Genomic DNA, 12134 nt, shown 5'->3' on the forward strand with positions numbered 1-12134 from the left:
AGGTGATTCTTTGGCTGGGGGAATGGAAGTCTCCCATGTCCTCTCATCTCTAGACCAGGCAACTTTGTGATCACTTCCACTAGCTGCTATGGGTTCCTGCAGCTGCTGTGGGCTTCCATTCCTAAGCAGAACCTTGATCTTGCCTTTGTTAGAGTAGTATTGTGGGACGTCTCCTTGGGTAAAAACTAGCACAACAGCAGGACTTTAACTTGTCCTGAAATAACACTACGGTGGTACCAAATGGCCTGGTCAGCTAGCTCTGTCCCTGCTTCATGCTGTAAGGGACTCCGGTCCTGACATGAGGTGGTTGGTCTTCCTTTCTGTCTTCACTTTTTGGAACCTCAGTTCCATAGCAAAACCAACATGGAATGAATGGAATTCCAAATGACTTCGGCTTATGAACTAAATCCTAGTTCGCTTTGGTTCTGTAATATTGGGATGTTAAATAATGTTCAGAATCACGGGTGGGAGAATGCTTTTCACTGAAGATGCTCAGACCTTGGCCACAGGACATTCTAAACAGCACCTCACTGTCAACAGGATCCCAGTGTTCTAGTCTTAACTTTTGTTAAAGATGATTTTTTTTTAAAGTCAGCTTTATGGCTACAAATATAAAAGAATGAAACTTAAAAGAGAACGTTCAAATCCCAGAGTCCCGGACATTCACACTGTTACTTTGCCTACGACCTAGCGCCTACTTGCAAACAGCCCAGATGTAGTGCTGTGTACAAAAATCTCTCACCTGCAAAGGCTAAGGACCCCAGCTGGACGTCTCTACCCAGCTCATAAGCCCTGAGGGAGCAGGCTCTCCGGCAGCACAGGTAAATGGTTTCTCAGAAAGCAAGTCGTTCAGTGCAGGGAAAGGAGTAACTCAGACTCACTCATCTTACTCAGACACTTGAAAAATAAAAATACCATTTTAATCCCTCAGAAAATAAGGCACCGGTTTGAAAGGCTTCCCCCCCCCCCTTCTCTTTTTAATGCCACAAGACGCAGCATCTAAGTCCTGGTGGGTGAGTTTGGCAGAGCACTTAGCCACACATGAGATGACAACTCACTCTACCGTTGCTTGGCACCCGGATGACCATTAATTTCCGATGACTAATTTGTAATTAAACCTTTTTGTTTGTTTGTTTATAACCAGGGCTGAACATCTATTTACATTTAATTAACACTGCTGAAAGCCTATAAACGCAGCGACTTTAATGATCCATCTCAAATATGCCACTTTAGTTTCCCCCCCCCCCCGACTTGTAAAACTCACACACAGATCTGCAAGTGAATTGCATCCATCTGCTCCCCCTGCAGCTGCAACCGGGCTACGTTGAAGGGCGATTTCCTCCTACCTCCCCTCTTTGCTTTTCTTCCAGCTCTAAGCATTTTTGTTTCGGAGCCGACCCAAAGACAGCACCGAGGGTAGCCAGCCCTTTTCACCCAAGGAGTTCCCAGACTTCAGTCAGTCTCCAAAAATGATTACAAACCACTCTCGCTCCATCACCAATCGACCCAATCTACCTCGCAAAAACCGGTTAACAAAGCGTTTCCGACTCCGCCAGCGAGCCAGTCAAAGACCTTTCAAAGAATCTTTACGTGTGGAGTAGGAGAACGCAACAGCTTCAAAGTGAACTCTTAAACGGTGAAGGCTAAGCCAGACGCTTTCTTGGCCTTGTCCATCCTCGAGGAGCAATTTGCACCTACTCTTCCGCGGCTCTACCGGGGATCTCAAGAGCCCCCGGGGCTCCCCAAGACAGTTTCTTCCCTACACCTTCAAAAGCAACGCAGGAGAAGCGTTAGCGCTACAAAGACAGCCAGGCTGGAGCTGTGTGCACTGTTATCTGTCAGCCCGTACAATAGCAGCATTGATGGACCGGCGAGCACCAGCTTTGACAAGTGTGCTGGGCGAGCATTACATTCCAAACTACGGCGAGATAGAGGGAGAGAAAGAGAGAGGGAGAAAGGGAGAGGAAGAAAGGGGGGAGGAAAGAGAGAGAGAGAGAAAGAGAGAGAGAGAGAGAGAGAGAGAGAGAGAGAGAGAGAGAGAGAGAGAGAGAGAGAGAGAATTGATTTGGTGTCTTTTATTTTACCTGAAAACACTGCTTCTCTTGCGGCTGCTGCAAATGAATTCCTCCTCTTCTTCCCTCAAAGCCAAGTAGTTGGATCTGCCTGCAACTCTCACTTAGAGAAGACCACACAGCCCCAGCAGGGCAGCCTTCCTCCTCTTAATCCCCACTCGAATGTGATGACACACACTAACCCCAACCATCTGTTGAAACACGTCCTCAAGCACTCAGCACAGCGCTGTGTCAAGACAGGCTGCCCAATCCAATTGCTGGGGCTGAGTGTCTCTTACGGATTGGAGGCGGAGGGCTGGGCAGGGACGGGAGGTCCGAGAACTCCCCAGCCCAGTAACCTGAGATTTTCGGAGAGAAAGGACTGGCACGGAAAGAGGAGTGGGAGGTGCGCGGCCGGGGAAGGTAGAGCGAATGAATTATTCTGGTGGCCAGTTGCGCGTTACTTTTCACAAGTCTCTGCGCCCCTGGTGGGGGTGGGTGGGGTGGGGTGGGGTGGGTGGAGGATTCTCCCGGTGGGATGCCCCAGGAACACTAAAAATCTTTTACAGCCCATCTATTGAGGGCAATGTCCTCAGCCAGCCGCTCCCGGCATCGCCCCACGGGAGATAAAAGATTCGTCTTGTCATGCTGATCAAGTGTTAAATGTGGGAGTAGTTTGCACTGAAATGTGACATCTACATTTTGAATCTAAACTCCTACCTCCCTTTGATTCGGGGGTGGCTGCCTCCAACATTCCTGGAAGGACGTGGGGGAGGGGGGCGGTGTCGTAGCTTTGAGCAGAAACTTCTCTTTTCTCCCTGGGCTCTTCACGTGTCTCCCAGGCTAAACCGGAGGTGTTCATCTAACTTCTCTAAAAGAGCACACGCTTTCCTAGCTAAAGATGGCTTTTATTCACCTCCTAAGTCCACGGAGATCCCTGGATCGCAGCTCCTGGTACTAGAAGGCGACGCTGCCAGTAAATATTTTCATTGTTTTCTAATTAATTGTACTTAAAACATTCACGTAGTTCAAGCATCTCAGTAACAAATTCGCTTTGGGATTGTTTTAATACGTCTTTCTTGTGTACTTTTTCTTTTAACAGTTTCTCTGAACTGTTTTTATAAAAGTAATTACATTTGATAACCTGATTCAGAAAAGGGTTACATTTGACCTATAAGAAGATATTGAGAAGTAAATTCACTATTAAAAAAAAAATGTTCTCCTTTCAAACATTCCACCAGACATCTAAGGAATTTGGATAATCTTAAAGAGTAAAGAGGAATTTTAAATGCCATCTATTGCCTAACAGTGCCTGTAGGAAGCTGACATTTAAATATTACACCTTTTGAGGTTTGTGGTGAGAAAAATGGTCACTTACAGGGGTTGGGCTGGGAGGGTGGGAGGTTTTATTAATTTTTTTCCTCCAAGCTTTAAAATCCAGATTACAAATAGGTAGCTGATACTTACTATATCGACATCATAAAAAGAATTCTTTCAGTAACAAGGGACATTGGTTGATTGGCTTTTTTGGTTTTGGGTTTTTGTGTGATGGTACATTAGGATGCTTGCAGTTCCTGCTGCTGCAAGTTTCTGAAGCAGCGATAAGAGGAGTGCTGTTGTCACAAAGTGATATCTTTCCTACTGGGTTGTCAGGAAAAGGGGAGGGGAGGAGGAATGAGAGGTGGGAGTTCTGATTGCATTTGCTTATTATCTTCCAGGAGTGATTGTGAGGTGTCTGCTTTACAGTGCATCACAAATTCACCAAACTACCCAACTCCCCCCCCCACACACATCCAGATCTGTAACCAACACAGACATTGTCAACAATGCAATTGACAGGACAGGCCTAACGCTTCCCTGGGGCACCATAAAATTTTAATAGTGCCAATTACTGTAGGGCACTTTTATTCCCTCTTGGTTTGGGAGGAGGGGTAATAGTTAATCAGGCCAGACCTCAGTCTGGAAATCTGGATTGCCTCAACTGGGTAAGATGTTGAAGACCCCGGAGACATTGTTAAGCCAGTTTGCAATCTCTTAAACTGTAAGTTGAGTTACAGAAGTAAAACTAAGAAACTGTAAAGGTGTTAAATCAATAAGTTTCACCCACCCTGTGCTTGTAACCTCTTTTCTATGAGACAGTTCCCAAGTGGTCCAGCCTCTGACTTACGTTATTGTTTGAAATGCTTTTTAACGCAGAGTTTTCGTTCTAGTCTCCACTGTAGATCTTTTCATTAAATCTCCGTTATTACTTCTCTTTTATTGATCATCTCAGCTATTCATCCCGTTTAATACTTGTTTTAAAATAAAGAGGACAAGGGTACTGCAGAGCCTGGCCCACGCTTGCTCGGCGTTCTGCGCAGTGGCTGGCCCTGCTCCCTTTCAGGTGGGTTGTAAATTGTATCCACAAAGATACAATTTGCTGGGGAAAATCAACTCTAACAAACCTGAAGCTGCCGCTGCAGGCTCAAGGCCCAGCTCTGTGGCCGGCTTCCCTTGAGTGTCAGTTTTAGAAGTTAAGAATTTTCCATTACTTCCCCTTGGTTTCTCCTTGCCATCTGCAAATAGTTTATTTTTTTTTAAGGGGGAAAAAAAGTGAAATTGATTCTCTCTTGAAAGATCTAAACTTAAAGTACATTGTATTTTAAAAGACGATATCCAGCATTTTAAAGTCAGAAGGAACAGGATGAAGCTCTGTGCACAATGAATTGCTCCATCCTAGAAACTGAGGCAGGCCACTCCAAAACTGAAAGATTAATAGGTAACGGTGATATTGAAGAATGCCCCCTCCTATTCTGTTCCCACAGTTAAAATGTCCCTTTACTTATTAGCTCCAATTAGTTTCCATGGTAACCTACCAGCCCTTGTAAACCCGGCACTCTGAGTTTCACTCATCTTTGTCTAGACTGGGCTCTCCACCCTTCTCCCTCCACAGATGGTAGTTTAGCTCAGTCTGTATCTATAGCCCTATCTCTTGCACACACGGAACTGGCACATGGGTGCCCACACTCACTCTTTTTGCTGGCACAATGGTGGCCAAGGGAGAAGGAAAGTGGCATTTAATCCCCCAGCTCCATCCAGCAAATGCAGCGCCAGATGCATTTGCTGGTGCTGCATTAATGTTTGTGTCTTTTGGTTATTGTTTCTTTCAGTCTTGTTCTGTTATCAGCTGTTTGCTGTTCATAATTTCTTTTCAGGGAAACCAACACAGTATAATAAAAACCTCATTAAGCAGAAACACCTATCAGCCCCAGAGAAAACCTTAAACTACTCCTTTTTGTTTAAAGAACCATTAAAGTGGAAAAAAAAACCCAAAAACCCAAAACACTTGTTTGTCATGCTTGAGAAAAAGGAACAAAGCCAGAATCAAGGTTTACCGAGGATGAGGGGAGGAGGCTAGCATGAAGATTTAGTGCACTCAAAGAATCCTGTTTCTTTTCCCCTGATGATGCCATTTGGCCATGAATACCAATCCAGTAATCATGGAGGCCAAGAGAGTTGGCATGGGTATGGAGGGAGGTGATAGAGCTGCAGAAGAGCTCAGCTCTGAGCCACACAGGGCTACAGGTGACCCATGCAACTAGAGTCTGAAAAATCAGGCTGTATGACCAGGGAGGAATCAGACAGGGAGAAGGAAAAAGCCTTCCAAAAATGCTTTAAATTGTGAGAACTCAGCAAGCCAGGGATATCCCTAATTTAAGATTACTTGACTTCTTTAGATACAACTCAGTTAAAAATAAGTTTAACTTTCTATTAAGGTTTCTGGAGAGATGCCTCAGCAATTAAGAGCACTTGCTGCTCTTACGGAAGACCTAGGTTCAATTCCCATCACCTCCATAGTGGCTTTGAACTGCTTGAAACTCCAGTTTCAGGGGATCTGATGCCCCCTTCTGGACTCTACCAGTGCCAGACACACATGTCATGGGCTTACATACATATATGGGAAAATCACTCACACACATAAATTGTAGGAAAAAATAATAGAATAAAAATCATGAATTTTTTTTAAAAAAACACTATTTTCTTTATGATTTATGTGTGTGTATGTGCCTGAGTACATTTTTCTAAGGTGAACCACCCATTCTAAATTTAGAAAAACAGCTCAAGAGCCAGGCTTTTGTATTGGTTAGGTTTAGTATTTGTAAAGATCAGAATGGAAGCGTTGCGTCTCTCCCTATCCCATCACCTCCGCTGCCACCCTTTTTCTGACACTGGTGTTGACATAAAAAGAGTAATTGGAGAGATGTCTCAGTGAGTGAGGTGGCTGGCATGCAAGCAGGAGAATATTGGGTGGTGGTTTCAATGAGCTGGTCCCCGTACGCTCATACATTTGAATACTTGGTCCCCATTTGATAGAACTGTTTGGGAAGGATTAGGGGCTGTGGCCTTGGTGAAGGCGGTGTGTCACTAGGGGAGGCCATTCTCAGTGTTTCTCTCTGCCTCCTTCTTGTGGATCAATACATAAGCTCTCTCTCAGCTGGTCCTGTCACGCCTTTGTTCTGCCACCACGGCCTCTAACTCTCTGAAATCCCAAGTTAGAAATCAAACCCATCTTTTAATAAGTTGCCTTGGTCATGGCGTTTTATCATAGGAAATAGAAAAGTAGCTGAAACACCTGGGTTTGATCCTCCAAAACCCACATGAAAATAGCTGGACCCTGTAGCAAACACTAGCAATCCCAGCACTGAGAAGAGACTGCAGGGGTGTCCCCAGGACTCCCCGCTCAGTAAGTCTAGCAGACTTGGTGAGCTTCTGATGCAGTGAAAGCCCTATTTCAAAGGGAAAAAAAAGGTGAAAAGCAACTGAGGAAGACACTCAGTGTCAATGTTTGGCCTCCACGTGCACATTAAAACACATGAATAATCAGGAGTAAAATGCCCCCAAATCTGATGCAATCTCTCTCTTCTCTCCTACCCCTTTCCTCACTCCTTATATTTCTGGGCATCAAATCCAGGTCTCAGCAGTCTGGGAAAATGATCTAACAGTGAGATACACCACAAATATGCCATTTGAAGATTGGAACAGGATAAGTATGACTTGAAGGCTAGCCTGCACTAAATACAAATTTCAGGGCACTTTGGGCTATATAGTGAGATACTGTTTCAAAATAAAAACAAAACTGTATCTGGGATTGGCTTCTAAAACGCCCTGTTAATCTGAGTTATCAGAAATAGAAACATAGGGCACATCCGAGATGCTCCTTGTACTCATGAGTTCTTTTCTTTGCTGAAAGTGGTCCTTAAAGTTTGTGTGTTAAACAAATGGCAAAGGGCATGTAAAGTCCCATGACACTAGACACATATATAACAATTGGGTCATGGCCATTTATATATAATGTATGCGCAGATGAGTTGTAAGTCTTGTAACTGGAACAGCCTTCAATCCATGACTGCACGTCCTCTGCCATTTTCTTAATCTCCTTCAACTAAACTCCACCGCCTTTTCCACATTAATCCATTTCTTTCTCAAAGGAAGAGAGATGGTGTTTGCTTAGTATATGAATTCATATGTTATGAGACCAGCACTGGATTCAGGTTGGCAGTGGCTGTGTGGTTTGTTCTGTGGAAGATCATCCCCAAGCCAGGGAGCTGTCACATCAAGCTGTGAAGTTTTTGTTTTGTAAAGCAGTCTTTCTCCGTAGTCTTGGGTGGCTTAGAACTTACTATGTAGACCAGGCTGGCCTAGAGCTCAAAGATCCACTTATCTCTGCTGGGATTAAAGGCATATGCCACCATGCCTGGCTACAGAGAATGGTTTCTCCATAACCACAGTTTAAAATAGACTCAAAACCGTATGTAGATGAGCTTTAAATTATTTGAGGAGGATGAGGTGGGGTGGTGAATGACTTCAGAAAGAGTGACCCACACATGGGAAAATTTAGTCCAAAACGTTGGATTCTATAGAATTATGGCAATGCAATCCTAAAGGCCTTAGAAATCAATTCTAAATCCATATTTGTAGAAAGTGGTGTTGGGTAATCGGGCTTTAGTCCCCATTTAAGCAGTGCATTAAATGTGAGAGGTAACATCGCTATTTCAGCAATAGGATTTTGAAGTTTGGTTAGGTTGACTTGCAGGTAGGGTTGAGGATAATTGATACAGAATATACCTTAAAACTGGAAAGCCACGTTGTAGTCTTTGCTTTGCTCTCTCTGTCTGTCTGTTTATCTATCTATCTAATTTCCCAATTAATATTAGTATTCTGAAAGAAAGCAGAAAACTGGGGTTATGGGTTTGACTTAGAGTTAGAGCAGTTGTCCAACACCCATGAATTTCCAGATTATATCTCTACCACGTAGGGCAGGTAGCAAGTGGATGCAGCCATGTGCATGAGTCGGTGTCTAGAATATAAGGTAGGAGCTTTTGTCGGGATAAGGAATAAAAACACAGCCAAGGAAGGCATAAGGGTACTCTTCAAGTCATGAACACTCTGAGTCATTAGAACACTAATAAGCTCCAAGAATTAATCTATTAACTCATGTGTTTTTGTCTAAGAAACCATATGCACTTAGTTTTAGAGACAAAATTAAGAACTGAAAACATTTTCTTACAGCAATTATGTTTCGCTGCAGCTGTATTGCATGATTGAAAGAGCTGGTGTGAATTCAAATGCACAAAACATTTTTAGTTATGTGGTATTTCTTCTTTAAGCTTTCAGGAGGGATTAAAGTATGTGGTCATTGTTATGTAGGTAAGAACAAGAGCTTTGTTTCGTAATTACTGGACAAAGTGTTATTTCTTATGGCCATGCTTTACTGTGAAAAATGGGACAGACCTCAAGAGACCTGATCTTACCTTTGTCTTACTTTCGGGTACACTTTTCATTTATAGGATTAGAGATTTGGGGATATATCAGGAAGATAAATGCTACATGATGGTTTTTGAAGCAATAGGCATCAGACCCTGGACTGCAACTTTTCTTTCTCTGGGTCATATGGCAACTCAAATGTAGGTCAAGAATATGCCCCAGTTTCTTGCTTGATGGCTAAGAAATTAACAAAGGCTTGCAGCTTTTCATCCAGGATCACATGTACAAAAGTAGAGAGTCCACAGCTTTTCTGACACTTGCCTGAAAAAATTTAAAATATAAAGCTGGGTAGAAGAATAAAAAAAATGATAGGCCAGCCAATAATGGTTCAAGCAATACAGCCGAAGGGAACAGAGAACTGGGCATACAAGGCAAAAAGAATAAAACAGAACATTCTTGTGATTCTAGCACATGGGAAGTGGAGACAGGAGAATCCTGAATTTGGGGGACCAGAGTGAGAATGTCCTTTTCATAGGCCTCCAAACCAATTAATTTCTAAGTCATAACAGTTTGGGGAAACAGACATTATTTTGTCATTTTCATCTCTTCTTTTCAAACTCAGCACATGTGCTGACATGGTAAGTCACTTTGTATGTAGTGTGTGTGTGAGAGAAAGAGAGAGAGAGAGATGGGGAGAGGGAAAAGGGGAGAAAGAGAGGTGAGAGAGCAAGTGTTAGTTTTGAGAGAGTTGGAGGCAGTATCTCCTATAACCTGCAAATCTCTCCGCACCTAAGAACAACCTTGAACTCCTTATCCTCCTGACCCTGTCTCCCGAGTGCTGGGATGGCAGGTAGGTGCTACCACTGGGGTGAAATGGTTAAGTCTTATATAAAAAGCATCAGTACTTGAGAGTGGCTGCTTATAGCTCATGGAAACGTTACTTCTAGAACAACAGCAGGACCCCATTTATCTGAGATTAAGTAGCTTTGGAGATCACTTCTGAGTATACTGACCTGCTGAAAACACAGCCTATGCCCCTTCCTCAACTCTAACCGTGGAAATCTGGAAGCTGGGACTTCTGTAGTTCAGTTGGTAGAGGGTTTGCCTACCGTACATGAAGGCTAAGGCAACACAGCACTTGGGAGGGTCAAAGTTCGAATTATCTTCTGCCACACATCAGGTTTAAGAGCAGCATTGGCTACAGCAGACTCTGTGAAAAAGCTGAAGCTGAAAAAAGAAATATAGAAGGAAAATAATGTGTCTCTCACTCACCAGTATTGGGAAGCCAGCACTCCAGAAGTTTGTGAGAAACAGATGGAAAACAGCTGCCCACACAAACTCACTATTATGATAGTGCTCACCAAGCAAGCCAGGCTTACAGATGGGAAAAATTGCCCTTGACTATGAATATTTAGTGGTTCTGAATTTTCTTTATTGTTTATTTTTTAGTTGTTCTTTTAAACAAGCAACAATGGTTGGTTAGTTTGTGGATTCTATGTGAACTCCACAGGCTAAATAAAAACTTAGATTTTCTTAGATTCCTTTGAAAAGATGTTTAATAAACCACTGTTATTAACTTACCATAAGAAAGTCATCCTTAGCTATTCACAATAGGCAGTTAAAAAAAAAAAAAAACTCTGTAAAGTAATAGAAAACGGATTCTTTTCCTCTTGATAATTATACAATGTAGTTTGCTTATTGTTTTGACAACCACAACTCTTTCCCATCGGCTAAGTTCCCTGGTGAATCTACAGAAAGGACAGGCACAATATTTTTGCATTTAAAGTCAGATTTGTCAAGTATTTTCCAACAAATCTCTCTTAAAAAAAAAATCAGGGCAGCCCTAAGCTGTTAACTCTTTCTTATGGTAAGCAGCCCTCTGTTTCAACTTAACAAAAGTTTTTATTTCAAGTAAATCTGTCCAAAGCTAAGGCCGGTGTACCTCCTTTCTCTTTGCCTTGCACCAGTTCTAATTAATGGGTTAATCACTTCTAATATTATCCATTACAGTATTAAAGCCAGGGGTTCAAAGACAACACACTTTCAAGGTTTCTTACTTCGGCTCTTATTTGTTTTGAAAACTAAATTAGTTATCACAATCTTTCTTGAAGAAGATTTTTAGGGATTTTATTTTTCAATTTTGTTAAATTTTCTCCTGTTACAGAAAGCCCTGCAAAGGCTGAACTAGTTTAATAAGCTTTAAAGTTAACATTCTTTGGTTTTAACCATTTTCCCTCTAGCCAATCACAAAAAGGACAGTTTGTTTTCCCAAGTTCTTATTATACTAAAATTATTGTAAGTAATCATTTTGGAAGTCAAGGCTTTTGCCGTATTTAATCAGCTTAATATTTTAAGCATCAAAAAACAGTGATAAGAAGGTCCTAATTTTAGCTCTAGTTTACATACAAGAGAATTTAGGTTTAGAAATATTAAGAGCTATGGAAAAATTCAAACATCTAATAAGGAGGGTCTAGACATGAATTTTTACCTCCAGAATTTATATCATAAATGAACTTTTCCTTTTCTCAATATTTTGTATCTTATTTGTAAGAATTTTACAGGTCATTCAACGCAAGTCTCCTTTACCTTCCTATGGCCTATCGGCCCTCATGTTCTATTGAAAAGTTTTCTGTAATGGTAGAAATAATTTCCTATTTTTGCACTGAAATGTGACTCAAGTGAATCCTCAAGCAATGGCCTGTAACAGGCAGAGCTTTGAGTCTGAGGTCAACGTGGTATACAGAGTGAGGCACAGATCCGAGATAGGATAGTGAGACCCTGTCTCAAAAATAAAATAAAAAAGAGCCAGCCAAATAGACAAACAAGAACAACAACAGCAACACCAAAACCCCAAAATAAGAAAGCAAGAGAGTGAGGGAATGAGAATGGGAAAGAGAGAGAGAGAATGACAGAGAGAGAAGAAAAGAAAGGCAATGGTTTTGCGATGATCTGAGCCTTGCATCCAGGAGAAGAGATTGCACTCCCTCGTCAGCTAGCAGAAACCCGGGATTGCAGGTCCATTGGTGTGTCTGGCCATTCATAGCTACAGTTGCCTCCATGAAGACTTCGGTGCCTTTCATTTCTCTTTCAGCCTCTATATCTTCTGTGGGGCCTAATGGCCACATGTATTTGATTTTTAAAACTAAGGTAAATATCCCCGTGGCAGTCATTAAATAGCATTCCTAATCAGTCATTTCCAACTCCCTTAGTTGGCCCCACGGGAATTTAAATTGGCATGCCTTATTTTCTCCGGACAACACCAAGCATACTTTCCCGATGCTTCATTTGAACAAGGAGTGAGTTCTAATGTCCAAAACATGTCCGATAACAGTTTAAGCC

General features: G+C 42.3%; 1 protein-coding gene across 4 annotated transcripts in view; it reads right to left on the reverse strand.

Moving 5' to 3' along the window:
• Sulf1 (sulfatase 1) overlaps positions 1–12134 on the reverse strand; it is a 226594-nt gene that overhangs the window by 157177 nt on the left and 57283 nt on the right. For 3 of the 4 annotated variants that reach the window (XM_060385847.1, XM_060385849.1, XM_021643865.2), the window contains exon 1: positions 2085–2469. The exons of the other annotated variant lie outside the window; for it this stretch is intronic. The gene's annotated coding sequence lies outside the window, so the exon portion shown is untranslated. Of the gene's footprint in view, positions 1–2084; positions 2470–12134 lie in introns of those variants that run through there. 4 annotated transcript variants of the gene reach the window in all.

The sequence above is a fragment of the Meriones unguiculatus genome, chromosome 6 (genome assembly GCF_030254825.1).
Source record: "Meriones unguiculatus strain TT.TT164.6M chromosome 6, Bangor_MerUng_6.1, whole genome shotgun sequence".
In the NCBI taxonomy this organism is placed as follows: Eukaryota; Metazoa; Chordata; class Mammalia; order Rodentia; family Muridae; genus Meriones; species Meriones unguiculatus.